This window comes from Nyctereutes procyonoides, unplaced genomic scaffold, assembly GCF_905146905.1.
Source record: "Nyctereutes procyonoides isolate TBG_1078 unplaced genomic scaffold, NYPRO_anot_genome, whole genome shotgun sequence".
Classification (NCBI taxonomy): Eukaryota; Metazoa; Chordata; class Mammalia; order Carnivora; family Canidae; genus Nyctereutes; species Nyctereutes procyonoides.
Window position 1 is genome coordinate 5,268,209 of NW_026575042.1, and position 26,977 is coordinate 5,295,185.

At 39.3% G+C, this 26,977-nt stretch overlaps 1 pseudogene; it reads right to left on the reverse strand.

The window, feature by feature from the left end:
• LOC129507300 (probable 18S rRNA (guanine-N(7))-methyltransferase) lies at positions 1 to 26,935 on the reverse strand (annotated as a pseudogene).
• Between the last annotated feature and the right edge of the window lie 42 nt (positions 26,936 to 26,977).

The window sequence follows — 26,977 nt, forward strand, 5'->3', positions numbered from 1 at the left end:
CTAGAAGCGGGGCTTGCGCCTGCGGCGAGGGTACTGGGTGTCAGGTCTGACCTCCTTGCCCTGCCGCCTCCGGCCTCCCTCTCCAGCACCCACTCACCGCCCCGCCGCGCGATCCTGTAGGGGACCCTCTCTGGTGGGAATGCGGCCTCCTGGACCTCCTCTTCCTCGTTACTCTCGTTACTCTCGTCCAGGGGCTTTGGCATAAAGGTCGAAGGCCCAGAAAACAAGCAGAGGTAGAACTTCTTTGCTTTGGCACTATTGGGGAAGTCCACCACCTGCCACCAGTGAAGCCAGCCTTGGTGGCCTGGGTCGTAATCAGCTCCAACTGCTCGGAGTCCTCGGGTACAGCTGCAGGACGGCCCGGCCTCCACGAACCAGCACAGAGTAAAGTGAAGAAAAGCAGTACAGGCACTTTGCAGGGATGTCAGACCTCCTGTTTGCATTACAGAACCACTGTATAGCAGAAATGCTGATACAACCGTCAAAGGAGCCTGGTTTGAAGGGGATGCCCTGGCCCATGTCCCCCAGAAGCAGGTCTCCCTCAGCGTCTCGGTCCAAGGCTGCATCCAGCATGGCAGGGCTGATGCCGATGCCCACCCAGCAGTGCCCTTCATCGGAGAGATAATCTCCACTCAGCCCAGAACCACAGCCCATATCCAACAGGTAACAGGGCTGACCCTTGGGCAGACAAAGGAGCTCCAATGCTCGTCCAGCCATCTTGGTCTGGACATCAATCATTCATGAGTTGCGCATGTATTTCTGTGTGTGTGTATATATATATATATATATATATATATATATATATATAATGGGGTATTACTCAGCAATCAGAAACGACAAATACCCACCATTTGCTTCTACATGGGTGGAACTGGAAGGTGTTATGCTGAGTGAAATAAGTCAACCGGAGAAGGATAATCATTGAAGAAGGGGAGGTGGGTGGGAGGACGGGGTAGCTGGGTGATGGGCACTAAGGAGGGATGAGCACTCGGTGTTATACTATATGTTGGCAAATTGAATTTAAATAAAAATTAAAAGAAAACACTACCATTTGTAAAATACTGTGAAGAGAATAAAAAGACAAGCTATGGATGTGGAGAAAATACTTCATAAAAGACTTGTATTCAGACTATAATAACTCTCAAAACTCAATTATAAGAAAATAATCAAATAAAAAATAAGCAAAAGATTTGAATGGGCACTTCTCCAAAAAATATTCATATAGTAGAAAACATAAAAATATGCTTAACATACTTAGTCATGAGAAAAATGCAAATTAAAACCACAAGGTCATCCCACTACACAACTATCAGAAAGGCTAAAATGAAAAAGACTTACTGTACTAGATATTGATGCTGATGAGGAAGAACAGTGACTCACAGTCTAGGTAGGCTTCTAAAATGGTCCAACTGTTCTAGAAAATATTTTTCAGTTTCCACAAATGTTAAACATATGCCTATCATTTGATCCAGCAATTGTACTCCTGGGAATTTACTCAAGAAAAATGAAAATAGGGATCCCTGGGTGGCGCAGCGGTTTGGCGCCTGCCTTTGGCCCAGGGCGTGATCCTGGAGACCCGGGATCGACTCCCACGTCGGACTCCCTGCATGGAGCCTGCTTCTCCCTCTGCCTGTGTCTCTGCCTCTCTGTCTCTCTCTGTGTGACTATCATGAATAAATAAAATCTTAAAAAAAAAAAAAGAAAATATATGTTTTTTATTTTTTTAAGATTTTATTCATTTGTTCATGAGAGACACACAGAGAGAGAGAGAGAGATAGAGAGAGAGAATGAGAGTCAGAGACACAGGCAGAGGGAGAAGCAGACTCCATGCAGGGAGCCCGATGTGGGACTTCGTCCTGGGACTCCAGGATCACACCCCCGGCTGAAGGCAGCGCTAAACCTCTGAGCCACCCGGGCTGCCTGAAAACATATGTTTATACAAAAAAAAAAAAAAAAAAACCTGTTGGGGAGTATTCATAGCAGCTTTAGTTTTAAGAGCCAAAACCCAATGATCATTCAGAAGTTAAAGGATGAACAAAGTTCAATGTGTCTATACAATGGAATAGTATTCAACAATAAGAAAATAATGAATAACTAGTACAAACAGCAAGGATGAATCTCAAAATAATTATGCTGAGTGAAAGAAATTAGGTAATAAAGAGTACACATTATGTGACTTATTTATATTAAACTCTAGAAATTCAATTTTTTTGGTGTCAGAAAGCAAAGCAGTGGTTGCCTGGAAGGTGGACCAGGAAAGAGACAGGGGGCAGGCAGATGCTTCTATGGGTGATGAATACGTTCACTATTTTGGTTGTGGTGAGAGTTTCACTGCGTATTTATATACAAAAACTTATTAAATTATGTGTTTTATATATATTCAGTTTATTATGTATCAATTATATAGCAATGAACCCATTTTTTTAAAATCTTGACTTTTGACTGTAAACTTGAGGAGGCAATCCTGAGTCAGGACCTAAGATCAGACATGCTGTGCCATGGGCTGATCAGGCATGAAGTATCTGGCAGAGGTTTCACTATGGTGATGACCATGTGAAGTCCCCTTAGTCTATTTACATGACATAGTTCTGTTGATTTCTCTTTGCTTGTTTATAACTGATTACCTTGTAACCTAATAAATGGTGGCCAGAGTGTTGCTGGTTATGGACTCAAGGACAGGTATCTAGAGTGAGGCCTTTAGCCTGATGGCTTCTGGGGGCGTGCAGGTGAACCAAGAGGCAGTGGGTTTGGTGACTTCTGACCAAACAGGCACCATTTTTAGCTTTAAGGATCCTGGTTTCCATAAAGATTAAGATACAAATTTGTGCATCAGGGGTTCATTCCTAAATTCAAATCCACTTGTACAGCACAGGATGCCTTTCAGTTGGATTGTGATTTCTCTTTTAAAGCCCAGGAACTTTCATCCTAAGCCACTAAAGTTAGAGAATCACCGCATTCTTACACACAGAACCCCCAGAGCCAGAGATACAGGCTTTCACTTGGTCCCAAACATTCTTCTGTCTCTAAGGGGTGGCAACCCTTGAACTTTTCAGTATTGAGGTATGAGGGGCACCTCAATGAAGACACTGGGATTCCAGGATTGAGAATAGGGCCGCCTAAGAAAGACACAGGATCAAGCAGCTGTGAATGAAAACATCATATGCATTGAGTCTAGATGCAATGGTGTGGAACTTAATGGGATAGTTTCATTGAAGACAGGGTAGAGGTTGTGAATGCTGGGGCTTTTGTTGAATTCCTGTTAGAACCCTCTCTGTAAATGATACAACTACACGTAATGAATTCGTCTTTCAGCGGCTTTTACTCAACTGTTCTTGGGAATACAGAAGTGGAAGTTCACAGCACAGGACTCCGGAAAACTCCTGCACACCTTTCTTATCCCTTTCTTCTTCTAGAGTCTTGCAATTTAAAACAACTATTCAATTTTTTGCATTAACTCTCTGTTCTGTCTTTCTCTCCCCCCTTTCTTCTGCTGTGCCAGTTTCTCTCCTTGTCTTCATTCCATTTCCTCAGAGAGTTCTGTGCCCTTTCTTTGTTTATTGATCATGTAGTTCTACTAGCTACCTTGCTCTTTCACTCCTAGGAGACACGAAAGAGTGAACATCTGTGAATACTTAACCTCTGACATTTTCTTCAGTCCTTGTCTCATCACAATGATTAATTATCTTGTTTCAGTGAGCATCTTCAATATCTGCAAATCCTCAACCCCTGACATGGGCTTCTCCATTCCCCAATTCATTTTTTTTCCTGAGTACTTACACTATCTAACTTGTCCACATATTTTATCTAATATTTTTTTTTTCAAAATCATCTGTTGTCCTCTCCCCAGTTAGAAATATAAGACTCAATAGGGCAGAAACTTTTACCTTGTTTGGTCCATGGATAGATTTCGAAAACTTCAAACTAAATTTAGTGCAGGGATTGGTATTCAATAAATATTTATGGAATGAATAACTGTAATTCTTGCAAGGAGGCATCTTTTTTGGTTATTTGCCTTTCAGAGCAAGTCACTCTCTGGATGTCAGTGACTCCCATTATTCTTTATCTGGGACTACTCCTTAAATTTTCTCCAACCATCTGTTGACTTCTCTTGGCTTATGAGTGTTTAGTAGCAATAGGCAGATTCCCAATTATTTTAATATCTGACATCGTTATTCCAATATAACATGGTCAGTCTCCTCTTAGAGGTTACATTTCCATGCAAGGGACAATGAGCAGACTCTCTGGGAATCCCTGCTCTTTGGGTACTTGGAACGTTAGCATCAGGAATCAGAACTGAATCTAGATGCAAGGTTAACCAGTCTTTGAAGGACACAGATCTAGCTTTGAAATTGGATTCTGCCACTTACATACTATATGTCCTTTGACCAAATCCATAACCTTTGAGAGCTTCAGGTTTTTTTCCCCACCTATAACACCAATGAACCAACAGGCTTCACAACCAACAGGCTTAAATGAGATAGTGTATGTAAAGTGCCAGCCCAGGTCAGGACATATGGGAGGTATGTACTAGATAAATACAGGTGAAAAAAAGAGGGAGAGAGAGAGAAGAAAACTGCATATTCAATAAGTAGAAGTCACAGAGAGAAAGCGATTTGGACTTGAAGAGTAATATTGGGGGAATTAGATGTATGCAATAATGGAATGACACTCCTTCAGAGAAGTGTGAGTCCCTGTAATGATATCTTAAGGGAGGATAGGTGACAATGTATCTGGGAAGATAAAGAGGCAAGATGTGCACTGGGTATCAGAGATGCTCCATGTGCTAGTTCAAGGTCCTCTGAGAAGTGTATGCCAAGATGGGATTAAACCTATGAGAAGTTTCTTAGGAAAATGCCTGTGAGAGACAATATAGTCAGGACCAGAAAGGTCTGGAGAGCCTCAGACCATGATGCATTCTGATCTAGAGCAAAAGAGAGAAGGAAGGGCAGAAGGAAGATAGAGTGGAAGTGTCTCAGACTTTCTTGCAGTTCTAAGCAAGGTGTCAAAAGGTCATTGAACCAAAGCCACTGTCAAAGAAGTCACATGTCTCCCAGGAAGATGTGTCCATGTTCTCAGTCGCTGGATGGGAGCAGCTAATGGGAAAGGTGGCAGTGGTACAGTGATGGATTTCAGAGAGCAGTAGCTAGGTCCCGAGTTCAGTAGCACTCATGGAGATGGGATTCAAGCAGAGCCTTCCCAATTCTGTTACACACAGCACTACCTTTCTTCTTGATTTCAATCTGTGGAGACTCAAGGAGAGCTCAACACTGTGAGTCCCTGAAAAGGGTCAAACACTTTCAAATCTAGTCTGAGACTAGATTTAATAATCAGTATTCTCAGAGGGTTCAGCAAATCTCAACAATCAATCTTTCCAAGAATGTTGACATTTAACTAGAATCCTTGTTTTGGATTGAATTGCACTTTGGCATTAATTAACTCTAGAGGTAGGAAAAAATTATTTTAATTTTTTTCATTGGGTCAACTTTAGCAAGAATTGGATGAAATGAAAAGTCATTTCCTAGTGCTGCAACTAGGTTGAGTCCCTCAGTTAAATTAGATTAATTAAAAAGTGAGTATCTATTCTGTGTCAGACACTGTACTCAGTGCTGATGAGATAAGAATGACTAAGAAATGGATCATGCACTCAGGACATTTGCACTGATGTCACATAGGGGATCTTATTCTGTTGACATCCGGCAACCTACTGTCATTCCTTAAAAGATGGCATTCTCCAAACCAGTTAGGGTCCTCACACCGGTAGCTCAGTACCTGCATTGCAGGATCCATCCACATCTTCCTTTCCCTTCCAGCAAGGCACAAAGAAAAAAGAACAGATTTAAGGTCAAATTCCAATTGCCTAAACATGTAAATTTGGGCAAGTTTCTTAACTTCTACAGACTTTCATGTCTTGCCATGAGAACTGGGGAAATGAAACAAAATAAAACAAAAAAACCTCCTACTTTCCTGGATGTTCTGAAGATTAAAGACAGTCTATGCAAAACATTGTTGTAGGTAGGTCTTAGCACATCTCAGAGGCTCTAATTATCATAAATACTTTCATTCTTATAAAGTGACACAGGATTGGCCTGAACCTACTCCTGCTATTATGATAAGGGGTTAAGACTTGTCACAAATAACCTGCTTGACTTTATGTAATTGCCTTTTATTTTTTTTAATTTTATTTATTTATTTTTTATTTTTTTATAAATGCCTTTTAAAGTCAGTGTCTATGCCAAGAAAATCAGGTAGTGCAGATGCCAGACCCCTTGTAAGACTTTGGCTTTGAAATCTGGAGCATCTATTAAGTCATGGCTACTCCAGTCAGCCTTAGATACATATCTGACTGTTTATTCATGTAATAAGAACATACAAACAGTTATTTGTTTCTTGCCCCACAAAACTATGCCAGTTCAAATAAAGCCTTTAAATGACTCATTTTGGTCATAATCATTTTCTTCATTAGCTGAGCTGGTCCAATTAGCTTATTGATTGAATATATTTCAGGTCTTATTTTCCTCGACTATTTCTGTATCATTTGGTATTTCATGAAGGACTCCCTCTTTCCTAGAACATTCTTTTTTCTAGCATTTCTGACATTGAAAATTCTTCAGAATTCTTTTTGATCACCTCTCCACCTTATTAATTGCTGAAATATCTGGGACTCCTAGGATCCTGTCAGGCCCCTTTTCTCTAGATTCTTTCTATGGGAAATATCATTAGATCCCTTGGCGGCAAGGGTCACCTGTATATTGATAACTTCAAAATCTGTATCTTCAGTTGAGCCATCTCAGATGAGCTCTTTGTCCATATATCCTACAAAGTGTCAAGAATCTCCGACTGGATGTTTTTATTGATGACTATCAGAAGAAGACCAGGCTGCAAGGAATACACTTGTAGCCAAGTAAAATTAGATTTGTTTAGTTTACTGTGGCTCAGGAGAGTTCACACTAGAGTCACCATGGGAAATAGTTCTGAACTGTGTCTGTCAGAAGGCAAGTCAGTGATTGGGTACCCTGGTGAGCTTTACCAGAAAGCAGGATGATTAAAGAGAGTAGCCACTCCTGTTAGTTGGACCAGGGCGATACTTCACTATTTTTGTGGTTGTAGAGTAACTACAAAATAGAGTCCCAAGAGTGGCCTTGTTCATATGGCATAAATATAGTTTATGCGTTTGGGGGAACGATGCCTAGTGTCATCTATCACTATGAGTCTATGGATGCCTAAAAATCCCTTCTCCCTACTTTTACACTGATTTCAATCATACCTTTGCCTCAGTGAACCTCCAGTATAGGTTTAATGTCCACCCACCCATACCAACCAATAGCAACTTATGTCTCCTACCCCCTCATCCTGACCACCTATTGTCAAAGTTCAGAAACTTGACTCTTCTTTCCTCTTTTATGAAAAAAAATATTTTAAATAGTGTCCTAATATATTTCTCTGTGTCACTACCATACTCCTAATTTATTTGAACATTGCTAATGTAATGAATTTTCTAAGTAGAAATCTGATCATGAAACCAGCTTATCTAACAATATTCACTGGCTTTTCCAATACTTTAACCCAGCCATTCCTGAATTGGCTTAGGAAACCTTACAGTATGATATTTGCCAGTGCACTTTAGAAATCACAAATACAATGAGCTATTACTGCCCAGCTCATGCCCTTGGGCAGCTACTAGAGATGGCTCCTGTCCCCTCTTGTGATTTGGTCTAGGCATATCATTTTGAGTGGGAATGTCTCATTGGGTGAAAAAAACTGTGATAAAAAGGTAGATGAGTGGAAAGATTAATAATAGAATTTATACTTGGGAAGATACTTATAGTAGGAGCTGTGAAGAAAATAGAAAGGTTGAGAATTGGAAGACAAAGAAGGAAAAAAAAGAAAATGAGGATTTGAAAAAGGAAGAACAATAAAAGGGTATGAATGAATAAAAAAAAAATAACCTGTATTTGTGTCCCAGGCATGTGAGGTATTTGACTGTGATCATCCTATTGTGGCAGATGGGCATTTGTTGTGTTCCCCCATATTATGTACAAGTGCTGGTAGCAGGCAGGTATTGTTTTTGACTGCTGTGTCTGCCACAGGACCTGGGGCAGGCTTTCAGGATAACCAAACTTTTTAATATACAGACAGGGGTTAATCTTCCTTAGCAGTGGTACTACTTGCTATGGAGATTCCTTGCAGTAGTTTACACTGGAAAATTAAAAAGAAGTTAGGTGTTTTATACTACACTCTAAAATTCAACTAGAGAGTATGTTCTGCTTGGTGGCTGGCTTTCAAAAATAGTCCCAAAATGATTCAAACAAAATGTTGCACTGTAGGTCAATAGTAGGCTTTGAACAGAGCAATATTTTTTCTTCCCATCTCAAAATCTTTTGGTCCCCTAAAAAAGTGAAAGCAGTGAAATAGATTGGGTCAGAACTTCTAAACATGTGTTAATCCCTTGAACATTTTGACAGTCTATCAGATTCTACGAAAAATGTTCAAAACACACTTCTGAGAAAGAGGAACATAATACCAACCAGATTTCCAAACCTGTGAAATGTGATATGCTAGTGGCTGGAAAAATAATATAACCTACTAAAAAATGTGTTTCTGATACTTAATTTTGCATTCACACTGGGAATAACAAGTGTGACATCACTAAACATACAGGATTTGATGCTGCTATAGTTACTATTACCGTCAATAGTCCAATTAACATTATAAACTGAAAAAAAACCTGCTAATGTTAAAATTCATACATATAATATCTTACTGAAGAGTATACTTCTTGGGAAGAGGGTATTATTTTTATTATTAAATTTTAGTAAAAAAAAATTTTAGTGAAGTAAATGAAATTGGTGAATAAATATTGCCACACCCTCAATTATCTCTTGTGGGGAAAGTTCATTCATTTTATCATGTGCTGTCTGCATACTTTTCTTTACACAGGGTGCAGAAATAGGTTATGAAGGGGGGATTTATTAACTATCACGGAGATGTGCAAGCTTATAAATAGCCATGGTTGAGAAAGCTATGGTGCACATAAAACACAAACTGGGCACTGTGGGATTTCAGAAAGACTGTGTTCCTTTGATGTCAGACATATGGAGAGCAGCACTGCAATAAAACTGGACAGGCAGAAGCTAGGTGTAGGACATTTGAGGTGACAGGGAGGGGTGGGGCACAAAAATCACCACTTTGGAATCATTTCCAGGCATCTGCTGCTTTGATTACATCATTCATCTTGACTGCTTGCAGGGAATCGTTCTGACATTTAAAACTGAACTCCATGAAAGAAAACTCACAAATTAAGATGAAACTAACTACCCAACTCACAGCATGGCTGTTAAATTGAAATGAATCAGTGCATAAGAAACATCTAGCACATAGATGAGTGTGGCACAGAAAAAGGCAAAGGTTCATGTCTTCTTAATAACAAGGCCTATATCCCATCGCTTTCATTTCCCAGGGTTTTAGAATGACTAGGACACATAGTAAGCAGTCACTAATACTTGTTGAATGTATGAAATAGGGTTACTCATATCCTTGGGATTATGCTGGGCCAATTTGACATCTGTTTTCTCTTAAGCCATTTCCAACTCAAGTATCTCCATATTATGCCAATCCTTCTACAATGCCTTTTGGATCCAAACTTTTCTTCCTCTCCCTGCCACCACCCTATTGTGACTAATAGTAGCTTTATACAACAATGATTGTGTTCAATCTCTCTGTAAAACCTCAAGCCCAGCCTCTCCCTTTCTGTCTTTTCCTTTTCTAGATCTTGCCTATCTGTGGGGTGAATCTTCCTCAGATATTTCTCTGCATATTCTAGATGAGTGGTCCTCAGAGCATAGAGCATCACCACCACCTGAGAGCTTGCTCATGTTATTGCTGAGTCAGAAACCTGGGGGACGGGGCTGAAGGTCAGGCCCTCCAGGTGATTCTAGTCCATGGTAACACTTGAAAGGCCACTGATTCAGCTCTTGCTCCCTTGTTCTAGGTCCTACTGTGAATTTCTATGCTTATTGGTTTAAGTCATACTCTCAGAGTCTCTACTAAAGAGCTTGCCCAATTTAATCTAGCCTTCATTCTTTTATATTGTCATCCCATATGAATGTCCACACACAGTCTTGTTTCAATTAAGATAATGATAGTTACTCATAGGACTTTCATAATACAGTTCTCTGGTGCAGAAAGGGGATTTGAAAAAAAAAAAACAGCAAGAGATGAAGCTGTGAAGGCCATTTCACAAAGAATGTCATAAACCATCTTAAAGGGCTTAAATTTTATCATAAAAATTATGGGAACCCATTGAAGTTTTAAGCAGGAAAATAACCATGAGTAGATATGCATTTTAGAAAGACCACCTTAAATGTTATATGACCATTGAGAAGGGGAGTAAAGCAAGGTATACTTAAGTGGAATATCCTTCAGAGAGCTCCTATGAATAAACTGATGACCAGTCAACATGATATTTTGATTGCTACCAATTTCTGAATGTTGATGTAGAGGTAAATAAATCATGATACTTGCCCTTGAATTGGTCACAGTCTACTTGGAGAATCAGTCATATGAGCCTATCTTTCTTTCTTTCTTTCTTTCTTTCTTTCTTTCTTTCTTTCTTTCTTTCTTTCTTTCTTTCTTTCTTTCTTTTGCCTATCTTTCTAATGCATAAGGAGAGTTGTGTTGAGAGACCTAGGGAAATTGTCATGGCACACATTTGTGCCTGGGGGAGATTGGCCACACTTAATGAGGGAAGCTGATTTTGGTGACTTTTCTGGTGTTCTGAGTTACATTAATATTCTTAAATTTTTTTGTATGTTCTCTCCTCTCCTGAGAAAGATTTAGGTTAGGATAGACATGGCATTTTTGTGTCCTTACATACCTCCAGAACATGGGATACTCAGTAGAAATTAAATGATTTACTGAGTGTGAGTGAATCAATACATAAATGGTAAGCTTACCTCCTGACTTCTAAGTGCTTGATGCTGACTTTTAATACATATAGAGAAAAATGGCATTTGATGGGTTACCTAGTCTGGAAGGGATTAAAACAAGAAAGGATAGTTAGTGGTTCCCATCAAGCACTTAATAGACCACAATTCTTTTTTTATTTTTATTTATTTATGATAGTCAAAGAGAGAGAGAGAGAGAGAGAGAGAGAGAGAGGCAGAGACACAGGCAGAGGGAGAAGCAGGCTCCATGCACCGGGAGCCTGACATGGGATTCGATCCCGGGTCTCCAGGATCGCGCCCTGGGCCAAAGGCAGGTGCCAAACCGCTGCGCCACCCAGGGATCCCATAGACCACAATTCTAAAGCAGAAGATGTTAGCCTAGGTGGGATATGAGATTTTTTTTTTTAAAGAATGGGGGTGGAGGGCCCAAAAACCAAAAAGCAGCAACAACAAAAGAATGGAGGGACCCAAAATTAGGATATTAATGTTCAAAGTCATTTAGCATATGCTTGACTAGAGACTTTTCTTAACCTAAGTTCCTCCTAGACACTGAGATTGAGAAAGGGGCCGATGACAAAGTCTAGGAAGTCATCAGAGGGAACAAGAGTGAGAGACTAGGAGTGTGAAGCAGGAAAGGAAAGGCAGGTCAGAACCTCAAGATCTTCTGAGAAACCATAAAGAACAGACATCCAATTTTTCTATCTCAAGGGCCTTAAGAAGAGAGCATTTATCCACTAACTCCTGTGCCCCATTGATCAAGTGTTCCAATAGGACTTGTAGGCTATGCAATATGTGAGAGTCTGGAAGGTCCCTGTGACTCTATGTCAGAGGATAGTGATAAGGGATGCTAGAGATTGTGCTGTGCAGAGCTGAGGCAAGGTGCTACGAGTTTATAACTGAGTAATATGGGTTATTACAGCAGAACCAGAGTGAATGTAAAAAAGCCGGATGCAATGCAAGGACATGTCTTTTAAACAATTCTATGAGATGGGCTTCATTGTTATAATTTCACAAATAAGAAAATTGAAGATCCTAGAGGATAAGTAACCCACTTATGATCACCCAGGTGAGCATAGCCAGGACTATAGCCTGTGAATGTCTGACTGCAAAGTCTATATGCTTTTCCAGTGACATCTCAGAGCTTCTCCCTTAACTCCATAATCTTCAACCCTAAAGTAGTGATGTGCTCATCAGTTCCATACTCATATCTGTCACTCTTTGACCCTTGATGTGCACTCTTGAGTATTTAGGGTTCCCTATATTGTAGACCCCAGGTCATCCCAGCCTAGAGTGACCCACTGTGTTTCTTTCACAATGTTATGCATCTGCCCAGGTCTTGCTCTCCCAAACCTTAAAATGTACCCCTCTATGATATCATAAATGATGTATTTATGAACTTTGACATTTAAAATTACCCAGTAGTACAATTTATAGTCAATAAGACTTTTATTTTTATCTAATAAGGGAATTATTATTTGAGCTTGCATTTCAGAATCAGGCAGTACAGTCAGACTACTGTTTATTTATGTCCTATAGACTTATGATAAGTGATAAACAAAATAAGAGAATGCCTATAATCATCCAAATACATTTCTCAGAAAGAGAAAGCTCTTTGATTCAATATTTATAAGATCCAAAATATTTTATTGAAACTTGTTAGTTGCAGATTTCTAAAAAAAATATGCAGAACTAAATCTGTCTATCATGGAAGAAGGCAAAAATAGCTAGGAAGGTTAGTGATCACACTGCTTTGAAAGTTATCAGTGTGAGTGCCTGGGTGGCTCAGTCAGTTGAGCATCCACCTTGGCTCAGGTCATGATCTGGGGTTCCTGGGAATACGGTCCAGTGTCAGGTTCCCTGTTCAGCCCTCCCTTCTCCCTCTGCCCTTCCCCCCTGCTCGTGCGTGATTTCTCTCTCACTCTCTCTCTCAAATAAATAAATAAAACCTTAAAAACGAGAACGTTATCAGTGAGGAAAATTCTATTACCTATTTACTTACTTATTCATTCATTTAAAAATTATTTAAACATGTATCAACTTTTATCGTAAAGTCAAGTCAAGAAATGAGTAAGGACTATATATAAGGAAAAACAAGGATCTGGTTCTTATTTTACAAATATATACACAAATAGTCATACAATTTTATCTCAAATTCTCATTTGTTAAAGAGTTAGAATCATTGACTTTAATCCCCCAAATTGTCTACTGCCTCCTTCCAAACTATGGTATTATTCCAAGATGCCTAGAATAGCATAGATATTCCTTCCCCAAGAGATAACACTGCAGTATTTAATCAGAGATTGGGTGAATTGGATAATACTGGGGAGACCCTAGAATGTTATTGCAAATAAAAAAACTTTATGAAAACATGAGAAATTATTTTTCATTAAAAACTATGGCCCATGGTCAATATCTTTCATACACAAAGTACAATTACAACTAAATCAAGAAGAAAAATGAACACAAAGATGAAAATTGGTTTAAAGACAGGAAGAGACATATCACAAGAGACAAACTATAAACGGTCAATAACAAAACTTTAAACTTCACTTTTAATCAAATAAATGTATATCATATGACCCTTTACTGTCACACTGGAAAAATTTAAAAATAATCATAACCTCTGTTGATGAAAGCAAAGAAAATTTACACACTTATGTAGAATTAGTATGAATATAAATCTATATGTGTTCCTAGGTAGTAATTTAGAAATGTTTATCAAATGTCTTTTTTTCTACTTTTTTATACTCTTAGGAAGATATTAAAATTGTATCTTTATAGTTTGTGCTTAATGTGAGGAAGATGATGCTTATCTTGGTTTTGTTCCAATGAAGCTGGTGGAAAATGTCCTTGAATATGATAAACGGCAGTCAAGAAAGGAATCAAGAAGTCAAAAATCACACACTTTCAGAAGAGGCTAGTAAGAGGCTAGTAATAAGTGGAACAGAAAAGGGAATGTTGATTTTTTTTAATTGAAGTATAATTAATAAATGGTGTATGTTAGTTTGGGGTGTACAATATAGTGATTCAACAATTCTATACATTTCTCAGTGCTCATCAGTTAAGGGTACCCAATTACCTATTTCACTCATCTCCCTACCCACCTCCCTCTGATGACCCAGTTTGTTCTCTGTGAGTTTAAAGAGTCTGGTTTTTTGTTTGTCTCTTTTTTTTCTTTGGTTTGTTTCTTAAATCCCACATAGGAGTGCAATTATATGGTATTTGTCTTTCTCTGATTTATTCCCCTTAGCATTATACTCTCTATATCCATCCACGTGGTTGCAAATGACAAGATCTCAACCTTTTTATGGCTGATATCTAGTGTGCATATGTGTGTATGCGTGCATGCATCACATCATTATTCATTCATGTATGGATGGGTATTTGGGCTGCTTCTATATCTTCACTATTGTAAATAATACTGCAAAAAGCAAACAAGCAGAATGGTGCATATATTTTTTTCAAATTAGTGTTGTCATTTTCTTTGGGCAAATACCCAGTTGTGGAATTACTGGATCATATAGTAGCTTTATTTGTTTAATTTTGGAGGGAACCTCCATACTGTTTTCCACAGTGGCTGCATCAATTTACACTCCCACCAACAGTGCACGAGGGTCCTTTTTTCCCCACATCCTCACCAACACTTGTAATTCCTGGGTGTCCATTAAACAGTACAACATGAGGATTTCCCTGCGGTTTTCTGTGTGGGCATCTACCCTGTGTTTGGAATTTAACCCCCTGATTATGAATAATTCTCTTCTGGCATGGAGATACTCAAGAGCCTGGAAGTCACGGAATTGGATTCTCTCTCTTCTATGATTTCATATGGCCATTCTTTTAGTGATCAAGTGTTCAAAATTCAAAGCCTCTCTGAGGGCCCAGATCCTGGGTCTTGAGCTCCATGACAGGAGTTCCTCCTCCTCTGTTATACAGAAAAGGAGAATGGACAAGGAACACAGCTTCTAAGCCTGTTACTGGGAACCACTCCTCTCTTTTATAGTGCTGTTCTAGAGCTGAACTCAGATTGAATTTCTTCCAGCCCTGCTTCCCTTTTATGATCCATACACTCTGGCCTTGATGCATACTTTCAGTGTTTCAGAACACTATGAAGGAAAATCTTCACAGATTTTTACAACATTGATGACTTGTCTGAGTTCATCCATTTTAGTACTCAGGGTGTGTACTAGTATTTAGAGTTAGGGGAAAAAGGGAGTGGTGAGGCTATAGACCATTTCTGTTCCTGTTTGACTATGGCATTCCAATCCTGTTAAGAAAATTTACACTTATGGAGCAGAGTCCATTAAGTGTCTGCTTTCAGCTCAGGTCATGATTCCAGGGTCCTGGGATGGAGCCCGCATGGGAGTTCCTGCTCAGCAGGGAATCTGCTCCTCCCTCTCCGTCTGCACCCCCACCTCATAATCTCTCTCTCTCTCTCTCTCACTCTTGCTCTTTCTGTCAAATAAATAGAGAAAATCTTAAAAGAAATAACTGAGGTCACATTCCAAATAATTGACCATTCCAAATAATGTATACATAATGTATATATAATTATATCCATAAATGTATATAATTGCCCTCCAGAATTCCTCATTTTTTCATATTTACTTAAGTATGGCTTATGTAATTTTCCCCTTAGACTTACATTTATTTTTATTTATATTTTCTCCTGGGAGAGAGGCATCTCTCTCTCACCTTTCTTTCTTTCTCTCACATTCTTAATCTTATTTGTTTGTTTCTAAACAGAGACATTCTATACTACATAAAACACTGTTCAGAATGTTCATTTTAGGGCACTTAAAAATTGGTATACACTGAACTTGTCCTCAGAATATTTAATTGTATGGAAATATCATAACTCATCACACCATTTTCTTCAGAGTGAAATCATTGCATCTGTGAGTTTTGCATATATAGTACAAAATTTCTCACTAACTTTTACTCTCACTAACCATGTAGGAGTTTTCCTATTACCCCACACTCCTGCCAACACATTTAAAAAATCTTTTCCAATGTAGTAAGCTTGTCAATTAAAATAGATTCCATTGCGCATAACAGAAATATCCAAATAGTATTGGTTAAAAACAGGGGATCCCTGGGTGGCTCAGCAGTTTAGCGCCTGCCTTTGGCCCAGGACATGATCCTGAGGTCCCAGGATTGAGTCCCGCGTTGGGCTCCCTGCATGGAGCCTGCTTCTCCCTCTGCCTGTGCCTCTCTCTCTCTCTATCATTAATAAATAAATAAAATCTTAAAAAAAATATATATATATATATTGGTTAAAAACAATATAAAATTTTATTTTTCTGAGGGGGAGGGGCAAGATGGCGGAAGAGTAGGGTCCCCAAGTCACCTGTCCCCACCAAATTACCTAGATAACCTTCAAATCATCCTGAAAATCTACGAATTCGGCCTGAGATTTAAAGAGAGACCAGCTGGAACGCTACAGTGAGAAGAGTTCACGCTTCTATCAAGGTAGGAAGAGGTGAAAAAAGAAATAAAGAAACAAAAAGCATCCAAGGGGGAGGGGCCCCGCGAGGAGCTGGGCTGAGGCCGGGGCGAGTGTCCCCAGGACAGGAGAGCCCCGTCCGGGAGGAGCAGGAGCCGCACCAACCTTCCCGGGCGGAAAGGGGCTCGCAGGGAGGTGGAGCAGGACCCAGGAGGGCGGGGATGCCCTCGGGCTCCGGGGACACTAACAGACACCTGCGCCCCGGGAGAGTGCGCCGAGCTCCCTAAGGGCTGCAGCGCGCACGGCGGGACCCGGAGCAGCTCGGAGGGGCTCGGGCGGCGGCTCCGCGGAGGGGGCTGCGGGGCGGGAGCGCGAATCCCACAGCGCAGGCCCCGGAGCACAGGGCGCCGGGACACAGCCCAGGATCCGGCCTCCCCCCGGGACTGGCAGAGGCCGGGAGGGCCCAGGACAGTGAGGACGCTCCTGCCCCGAGCTGAGCAGATCAGCGGCCCCGCCCCGGAGCCTCCAGGCCCTGCAGACAGAGAGCTCTGGAGCTACTGCGGGTGCTGACTCCAGGGCTGCAGAGCTGGCCCCGCCACTGGGGTTGTTCCTCCTGGGGCCTCACGGGGTAAACAGCCCCCACTGAGCCCTGCACCAGGCAGGGGGCAGAGCAGCTCCCCCAAGTGCTAACACCTGAAAATCAGCACAGCAGGTCCCTCCCCCAGAAGACCAGCTAGACAGACTGGGGAAAAAAAAATTATTGACCAAGCAGCAATGGAAATCTCCAGGGGAAGTCGAGGGATTTACAGTATACTGAATCAGAGGTATTCCCCCCTTGTTTTTGTTTTTGTTTTGTTTTGTTTTGTTTGTTTTGTTTTCTGGTTTTTTTTGTTTTTTTTTTTGTTTGTTGTTTTTTTTTTTTTTTTTTTGCTTTTTGATTTGTTTGCATGCCCCACCCCTTTTTTCCTTTCTTTTTTTCTCTTTTTCTTCTTCTTTTTTCTTTTTTTCTTCCTTTTTTTCTTTTTCTCTTTTCTTTCTTCTTTCTCTCCTCTCTTTTTCTCCTTTTCCCAATACAACTTGTTTTTGGCCACTCCGCACTGAGCAAAATGACTAGAAGGAAAACCTCACCTCAAAAGAATCAGAAACCGTCCTCTCTGCCACAGTTACAAAATTTGTATTACAATTCAATATCAGAAAGCCAATTCAGAAGCACTATTATAAAGCTACTGGTGGCTCTAGAATAAAGCATAAAGGACTCAAGACACTTCAGGATTGCAGAATTTAGATATAATCAGGCAGAAATTAAAAATCAATTGAATGAGATGCAACCCAAATAGAAGTCCTAACGTCGAGGGTTAACGAGGTGGAAGAACGAGTGAGTGACATAGAAGACAAGCTGATGGCAAAGAGGGAAACTGAGGAAAAAAGAGACAAACAATTAAAAGATCATGAGGATAGATTAAGGGAAATAATTGACAGCATGAGGAAAAAAAACATACGTGTAATTGGGGTTCCCGAGGGCGCCGAAAGGGCCAGAGGGCCAGAATATGTATTTGAACAAATCATAGCTGAAAACTTTCCTAATCTGGGAAGGGAAACAGGCATTCAGATCCAGGAAATAGAGAGATCCTCCCCTAAAATCAGTAAAAACCATTCAACACCTCGACATTTAATAGTTAAGCTTGCAAATTCCAAAGATAAAGAGAAGATCCTTAAAGCAGCAAGAGACAAGAAATCCCTGACTTTTATGGGGAGGAGTATTAGGGTAACAACAGACCTCTCCACAGAGACCTGGCAGGCAAGAAAGGGCTGGCAGGATATATTCAGGGTCCTAAATGAGAAAACCGTGCAACCAAGAATACTTTATCCAGCAAGGCTCTCATTCAGAATGGAAGGAGAGATAAAGAGCTTCCGAGACAGGCAGGAACTGAAAGAATAAGTGACCTCCAAACCAACTCTGCAAGAAATTTTAAGGGGGACTCTTAAAATTCCCCTTTAAGAAGAAGTTCAGTGGAACAATCCACAAAAACAGGGACTGAATAGATATCATGATAACACTAAACTCATATCTTTCAATAGTAACTCTGAACATGAACGGGCTTAATGACCCCATCAAAAGGCGCAGGGTTTCAGACCGGATAAAAAAGCAGGACGCATCTATTTTCTGTCTACAAGAAACTCATTTAAGACAGAAGGACACCTACAACCTGAAAATAAAAGGTTGGAGAACCATTTACCATTCAAATGGTTCTCAAAAGAAAGCAGGGGTAGCCATCCTTATATCAGATAAACTAAAATTTACCCCGAAGACTGTAGTGAGAGATGAAGAGGGACACTATATCATACTTAAAGGATCTATCCAACAAGAGGACTTAACAATCCTCAATATATATGCCCCGAGTGTGGGAGCTGCCAAATATATCAATCAATTAATAATCAAAATTAAGACATACTTCGATAATAATACACTTATACTTGGTGACTTGAATCTAGCACTTTCTACACTCATTAGGTCTTCTAAACACAACATCTCCAAAGAAACAAGAGTTTTAAATGATACACTGGACCAGATGGATTTCACAGATATTTACAGAACTTTACAGCCAAACTCAACTGAATACACATTCTTTTCAAGTGCACATGGAACTTTCTCCAGAATAGACCACATACTGGGTCACAAATCAGGTCTTAACTGATACCAAAAGACTGGGATCGTCCCCTGCATATTCTCAGATCATAATGCCTTGAAATTAGAACTAAATCACAACAAGAAGTTTGGAAGGACTTCAAACACGTGGAGGTTAAGGACCACCTTGCTAAAAGATGAAAGGGTCAACCAAGAAATTAAGGAAGAATTAAAAAGATTCATGGAAACTAATGAGAATGAAGATACAACTGTTCAAAATCTTTGGGATGCAGCAAAAGCAGTCCTGAGGGGGAAATACATCGCAATACAAGCATCCTTCCAAACACTGGAAAGAACTCAAATACAAAAGCTAACCTTACACCTAAAGGAGCTAGAGAAAAAACAGCAAGTCGATCCTACACCCAGCAGAAGAAGAGAGTTAATAAAGATTCGAGCAACAACAACAAAATCGAGACCAGAAGAACTGTGGAACAGATCGACAGAACCAGGAGTTGGTTCTTTGAAAGAATTAATAAGATCGATAAACCATTAGCCAGCCTTATTAAAAAGAAGAGAGAGAAGACTCAAATTAATAAAATGAATGAGAAAGGAGAGATCACTACCAACACCAAGGAAATACAAACGATTTTAAAAACATATTATGAACAGCTCTAAGCCAATAAATTAGGCAATCTAGAAGAAATGGACGCATTCCTGGAAAGCCACAAATTACCAATACTGGAACAGGAAGAAATAGAAAACCTGAACAAGCCAATAACCAGGGAGGAAATCGAAGCAGTCATCAAAAACCTCCCAAGACACAAGAGTCCAGGGCCAGATGGCTTCCCAGGGGAATTCTATCAAACGTTTAAAGAAGAAACCATACCGATTCTACTAAAGCTGTTTGGAGAGATAGAAAGAGATGGAGTACTTCCAAACACGTTCTATGAGGCCAGCATCACCTTAATTCCAAAACCAGACAAAGACCCCACCAAAAAGGAGAATTATAGACCAATATCCCTGATGAACGTGGATGCAAAAATTCCCAACAAGATAGTCGCCAAGAGGATCAAAGAGTACATTAAGAAAATTATTCACCATGACCAAGTAGGATCTATTCCTGGGACACAAGCCTGGTTCAACACTTGTAAAACATCAATGTGATTCATCATATCAGCAAGAGAAAAACCAAGAACCATATGATCCTCTCAATAGATGCAGAGAAAGCATTTGACAACATACAGCATCCATTCCTTATCAAAACTCTTCAGAGTATAGGGATAGAGGGAACATTCCTCAACATCTTAAAAGCCATCTACTAAAAACCCACAGCAAATATCATTCTCAATGGGGAAGAACTGGGAGCCTTTCCCCTAAGATCAGGAACAAGACAGGGATGTCCACTCTCACCACTGCTATTCAACATAGTATTGGAAGTCCTAGCCTCAGCAATCAGACAACAAAAAGATATTAAAGGCATTCAAATTGTCAAAGAAGAAGTCAAAGTCTCCCTCTTTGCCGATGACATGATACTCTACATAGAAAACCCAAAAGCCTCCACCCCAAGATTGCTAGAACTCATACAGCAATTTGGCAGTGTGGCAGGATACAAAATCAATGCCCAGAAGTCATTGGCATTTCTCTACACTCTCAATGAGACTGAAGAAAGAGAAATTAAGGAGTCAATCCCATTTACAATTGCACCCAAAAGCATAAGATACCTAGGAATGAACCTAACCAAAGAGGTAAAGGATATATACCCTAAAAGCTATAGAATGCTTCTGAAAGAAATTAAGACACAAAGAGATGGAAAAATATTCCATGCTCATGGATTGGCAGAATTAATATTGTGAAAATGTCAATGGTACCCAGGGCAATTTACACGTTTAATGCAATCCCTATCAAAATACCATGGACTGTCTTCAGAGAATTGGAACAAATTATTTTAAGATTTGTGTGGAATCAGAAAAGACCCCGAATAGCCAGGGGAATTTTAAAAAAGAAAACTAGAGCAGGGGGCATCAGAATGCCAGATTTCAGGTTGTACTACAAAGCTGTGGTCATCAAGACAGTGTGGTACTGGCACAAAAACAGACACATAGATTAATGGGACAGAATAGAGAACCCAGAAGTGGGCCCTGAACTTTATGTTCAACTAATATTCAACAAAGTAGTAAAGACTATCCACTGGAAAAAAGACAGTCTCTTCAATAAATGGTGCTGGGAAAATTGGACATCCACATGCAGAAGAATGAAACTAGACCACTCTCTTGCACCATACACAAAGATAAACTCAAAATGGATGAAAGATCTAAATGTGAGACAAGATTCCATCAAAATCCTAGAGGAGAACACAGGCAACACCCTTTTTGAACTTAGCCACAGTAACTTCTTGCAAGATACATCCACAAAGGCAAAAGAAACAAAAGCAGAAAAGAACTATTGGGACTTCATCAAGATAAGAAGCTTTTGCATAGCAAAGGATTCAGTCAACAAAACTAAAAGACAACCTACAGAATGGGAGAAGATATTTGGAAATGACGTATCAGGTAAAGGGCTAGTATCCAAGATCTATAAAGAACTTCTTAAACTCAACAGCAAAGAAACAAACAATCCAATCATGAAATGGGCAAAAGACGTGAAGAGAAATCTCACAGAGGAAGACATAGACATGGCCAACACGCACATGAGCAAATGCTCTGCATCACTTGCCATCAGGGAAATACAGATCAAAACCACAATGAGATACCACCTCACACCAGTGAGAATGGGGAAAATTAACAAGGCAGGAAACCACAAATGTTGGAGAGGATGCGGAGAAAAGGGAACCCTCTTGTACTGTTGGTGGGAATGTGAACTGGTGCAGCCACTCTGGAAAACTGTGTGGAGGTTCCTCAAAGAGTTAAAAATAGACCTGCCCTATGACCCAGCAATTGCACTGCTGGGGATTTACCCCAAAGATACAGATGCAATGAAACGCTGGGACACCTGCACCCCGATGTTTCTAGCAGCAATGTCCACAATAGCCAAACTGTGGAAGGAGCCTCGGTGTCCATCGAAAGATGAATGGATAAATAAGCTGTGGTCTATGTATACAATGGAATATTCCTCAGCCATTAGAAACGACAAATACCCGCCATTTGCTTTGACGTGGATGGAACTGGAGGGTGTTATGCTGAGTGAAGTAAGTCAATCGGAGAAGGACAAACATTATATGGTCTCATTCATTTGGGGAATATGAATAATAGCGAAAGGGAATATAAGGGAAGGGAGAAGAAATGTGTGAGAAATATCAGAAAGGGAGACAGAACATGAAGACTCTTAACTCTGGGAAACGACTAGGGGTGGTAGAAAGGGAGTAGGGTGGGGAATGGGGGTGAATGGGTGACGGGCACTGAGGGGGGCACTTGACAGAATGAGCACTGGGTGTTATTCTGTATTTTGGCATTTTGAACACCAATAAAAAATAAATTTAGTATTAAAAAAATAAAAATAAAAAAATAAAATGTTATTTTTCTCTCAAGTATAAAAAAAGTAGAAACAGTCTGCTATGTGTTAAGGGTACCCAGCTCCTAATGTTTATCTTCACAATCCTAGTGCATGGCTTCTCCACTTCAAGGTAAAATATAGTACAAAAAAGATCTAGAGAGCTCTAGCCATGATCTATGCATTACACGTTGGAAGGAGACAGAGCAATAGGAAAAAAACACCTCTTAGCTGACTTGACTTTCTTTCAGTGCATTCTCAGAAATTCCGTATTAAACTTCCAATCACATCTTATTTGCCAGAACACCCCATGAATAACTTAGTCACAAGTGAAATTGTGAATGGCAGATTTTTTCCCCACAATTGCAATATGTCCCATGAAAAACTCAAGTAAAAAGCAAATATTGGTAGAGAGGAAGAGGAGACTAGATATTGGGGTAGGCAACTAGTAGACTCCACAACAGCAAATAATAATAATAGTAATAGTAATAATAATTATAATATAGTGTTACTAAATAGTCCTTTGATCGTTAGTAATACAAAGGCTTTGTTTAATGTTTGGTAGACAACCGAAGTTCTTTTGTATGTTGTTCAGGCATATCTTTTGGCCATTTTTTTTAATTGAAAAGAAACATGAAATATTCTTGTGAAAATAACTTGACGACAAAATGGCAGAGATATGACTACATATGAAGAAGGAAAGCATGGAAAAAGAACTAAAGGTGAATGCTGAATTCATTTAAATATAAAATGAAGTCCAAGTGTGTTTTGGGAATGTAGTTGCAGAAAGTAAGTACTAGGAACTCTGACAACATAAAAGCAAATATGATGAAAACAAAACCTGGAGGTGGGTGATAAAGGAAGTTATGAAAGACTGTGCAAATGTCCTTATATATTTTTAAATACTCTGTTAATAGCTTCTGCTTAATTTAGATGCACCTTAGAAAGGGATAAAGGAAGTTGCAGAGTACACCAGTGGAAGAGATAATAATAAGAATATGTTAATAACAACAACAAAAGTAAATATGGAAAGCTAGAAGGAACAGAGGAGGTGACAAGAGATGGAAGGTTCTTATTTTTTCACCTGCTGTAAAAGACACTCAATATAGGTTGTAAAAAAATGACCCAGAGAGGTAAGTGTACTATATAAAAAGTAAGTGTAATCACTTAAAAACCATAAGGAGACTCTAGATCTTTTAAAATATAAGAAGGAAATCACACACACACACACACACACACACACACACACCACATATCCTAAAATCTACATTAGCCACTTTGCAAAAAGACAGAAAATACTAAAAGGAAGAAAATTACATAAAAGGATACTAGGGGGACTGATTCTGCTAGTTCAATGGAAAAATGACATAAATTTTAATCTCTCGAAAGCATTAAAGGCTCAGATTGCATCAAAGAGTAATGCCCAATGCATATTACATGTAAGAAACATCTAAAACAGTGTGACCCAGAAAAGTAAAATATAAAAGGATGGACAAGTGAGTACTGAAGTGTAGCAGCAAAAATAAGTGAAGGATAAAGAGAAATTGATGTCAAGCTAGGAGTAGGGGGAGTTTTTAAGGGATCACCATTAGATGATACTTAAACAACTATTTTAACTATGAGGCTCAAAAATTTACAAAGAGAGCAACAATAATGGAAATGTATGAACTGACTTTACTTATGAATATTAAGATCAAACTAAAAATTACATATAAAAACATAACTCCGTGAATTTCAAAAATAAAATGTACCATGACCCAAATGGTAAGTATGCAAATATGGTTCACTGTTAGAATATATAGCAAATATGGTGGTTTGGTTCTTCCAAGGCATATGCCAGTGTTGAAGAGGCTAAGCAGCCAAAATTCTGCATGTGATGCTTTCTCTGTGGCAGAGAGACAGATGACCAAGTAATCACTTGAAAAACCATAAGGAGACTCTGGATCATTTAAAATATAAGAAGGAAGTCACACAACACACAGACACCCCACATATCCTAATATCTTACATCACCACATATCTTATCCTACATAGCCACACTGCAAAAAGAAAATACAAAAAAGAGGATGTTAGTTGCCAAGACCAAAAATTACAAAGGTGATGGCTATCTCTGATCTACATCTTAACTTGAATGGTGATTTCCTTAAGTTATCAAGCATGGAGGCATCTCTCTGACTTCAAGATCCATGTGAAGGTGGTGTGATCCTGGACTCAATGAGATGTTCAGAGGGGTCTGAACTGCTTTGGGGGGTCAGTTCTGCAAATTGTTCTGGAAGCATCTAGAAGGACATTCATACTCTTAAAACATACTCTAAACAAAGATACTTAAATGAAATGAGATAAACTTTCTCATATATTCAAATGGCAAAAATTTTAATTTGGTAATGTCGGTACTAAAAAGTTGTATAAATTATTATTTCTCTTCAGTGGAAAATTAAAAAAAAAAAGCTGAGTGCTTAGATTCAGTGATTCCAATCTTTTGATTTGTACCAGGAAAAGTTGGCCAAATTGTTAGGACTAGAATGTTCTGCACAGCTCTGTTTACTATTAAACAACAGTAAACAAACAATGGTCAAAATGTATTTAAAAATCTAAATAAATATTACAATAGGCTCTTTTATAACCATTAAAATATATGAAGAGGATATATACATACATTATTATGGAAAGATCTCTAGCATGTGTTACTAAGCACAATAAACAAAAATCATTATACATGTACACTATTAGCTATTGTATAAATATGAATGATGATTATCTTTATATTCATAAACAAGTATACACTGACAAATGCATTTTAAAAATTGGTCTTAAAAGAATTATGTGAATCTGTTGTCTTGGTGACTTTGGACCACAGCACTTGGAATGTGAGAGGACAGTTTTCTTTACACTTTTATTTTTCTATATTATTTGGATTTTCCAAACTTGACCATGAGATGTTTTCATTACAAAATTTATCCACATGGATTATTTAAAAATGTGAGATTGTAGGCATTTTGCCTTCTTCTTAATTTTATTAGTAGTTTAAAGGACCTCGTTAGTATGTATGAAGGGCCAGAATATCTAATTTTTCTTGAGAATTAACTAGGTGACCATGAAACAGTTTTCCCTGAATTTTCTCTTTAATTTATGCCACCATGATGTAAATCCTGTAAGACTGATGCCACCACTCTATGTGTGAAGCTTCAGAGACTCAGAAGTGTCCATAGCACTAGGCTCATGTCACACACAAGGTAGGAGATAAGGAATTTCAACACACACACTTTTTCCACATGCTGTGTTTCTTCCATAGATCTTTGCTTCCTAGTATCCGTAACAAAAATTAACTTCCTTTAAATAATACATTTCTAATATTAAAAGGCATTTTAGTTCTAAGACTGGGTGAATGTTTACTTTTTTCCCCATGAACAAAAGTGGAAGATAATATGCCAAGATGACACTGTCTCAATAAAAAATGATATTCATTATTATAGCATATGTGTGATATCTCATCGTTTAATGACTTGCTATGCATAAGTGCCAGAAGACGAACTTGACATTTGATACTGATACAACTCTAAAGAGAAGACCTTGTATTGTGGCCTAATATAGCTTCCTTAATGTGTCAAGTGCTTTATTTTCCAAAAATGAAAATGTAGGGTTTGTCCTACCCAGGGAAGTCAACAGCCCCCCTGATTTTATATTTTATTTTTTTTTCTTCCCTCTCCAATGACCCTTCCCAACCTCTTTACTTCTCATGCCATGTGCCCCTTTTCCTCTTTGTTCCTTCCATTCCCATAACCTGAGTTTTTGAAAGTGTCAGTGGCTCAGGACCATCATGGTGAGCAACTCCTGTATGTGGCATTAGCAAGATGCTTTAATTTGACCCTGCATCAGTAGACATTTTTGTATTTTAAAACATTTTTCCATCCCCCATCAAAGGAACTTAAGGAAGAGGATGAAGATGAGAGGTTCTTGCTTAGCACTGAGCAAAGGTATATGATTCTATTGATGTCCTGAGACCCTAGAGGCTGCTTTTGTCTAAGGAAAGGTCATTTCTGTTTCAGTCTTCTTGTAGCCCCAGTGTGGATGCTGAAGAATGAAACATGGGCTTGAAAGAAAGCCTGGAAGAGGACAGAGGCTAAATCTTGTTTGTCTTACTTGTCTCTGTTTCTCTTAATCTCATGTTCATCTTCTCTTCTCATTACCACAGTACCTCCCCCAATGCCACCTTTTCCAGGAGGTCTCTGCCTTACCTGGCTGGAGGAGAAAGAGGAACCAAGAATTGGCTTATAAAAGCTATTTTGTTTACCTGAAGGCTTTTCCTAAATCCTCTTGCTCAGAAGCCTGCAGTGCTTCCTGTAGCACCTTTCTGTGTCTAGGCTGGACTCCACCACCTAACACAAGGCCCTCTGCAGTTGGCCTCCCCTGTGCTTCAGTACCCTGCTCCCATGACATCCTATCTCCACCCTTGGCCTCAAGCACCACACTGAACTCTAA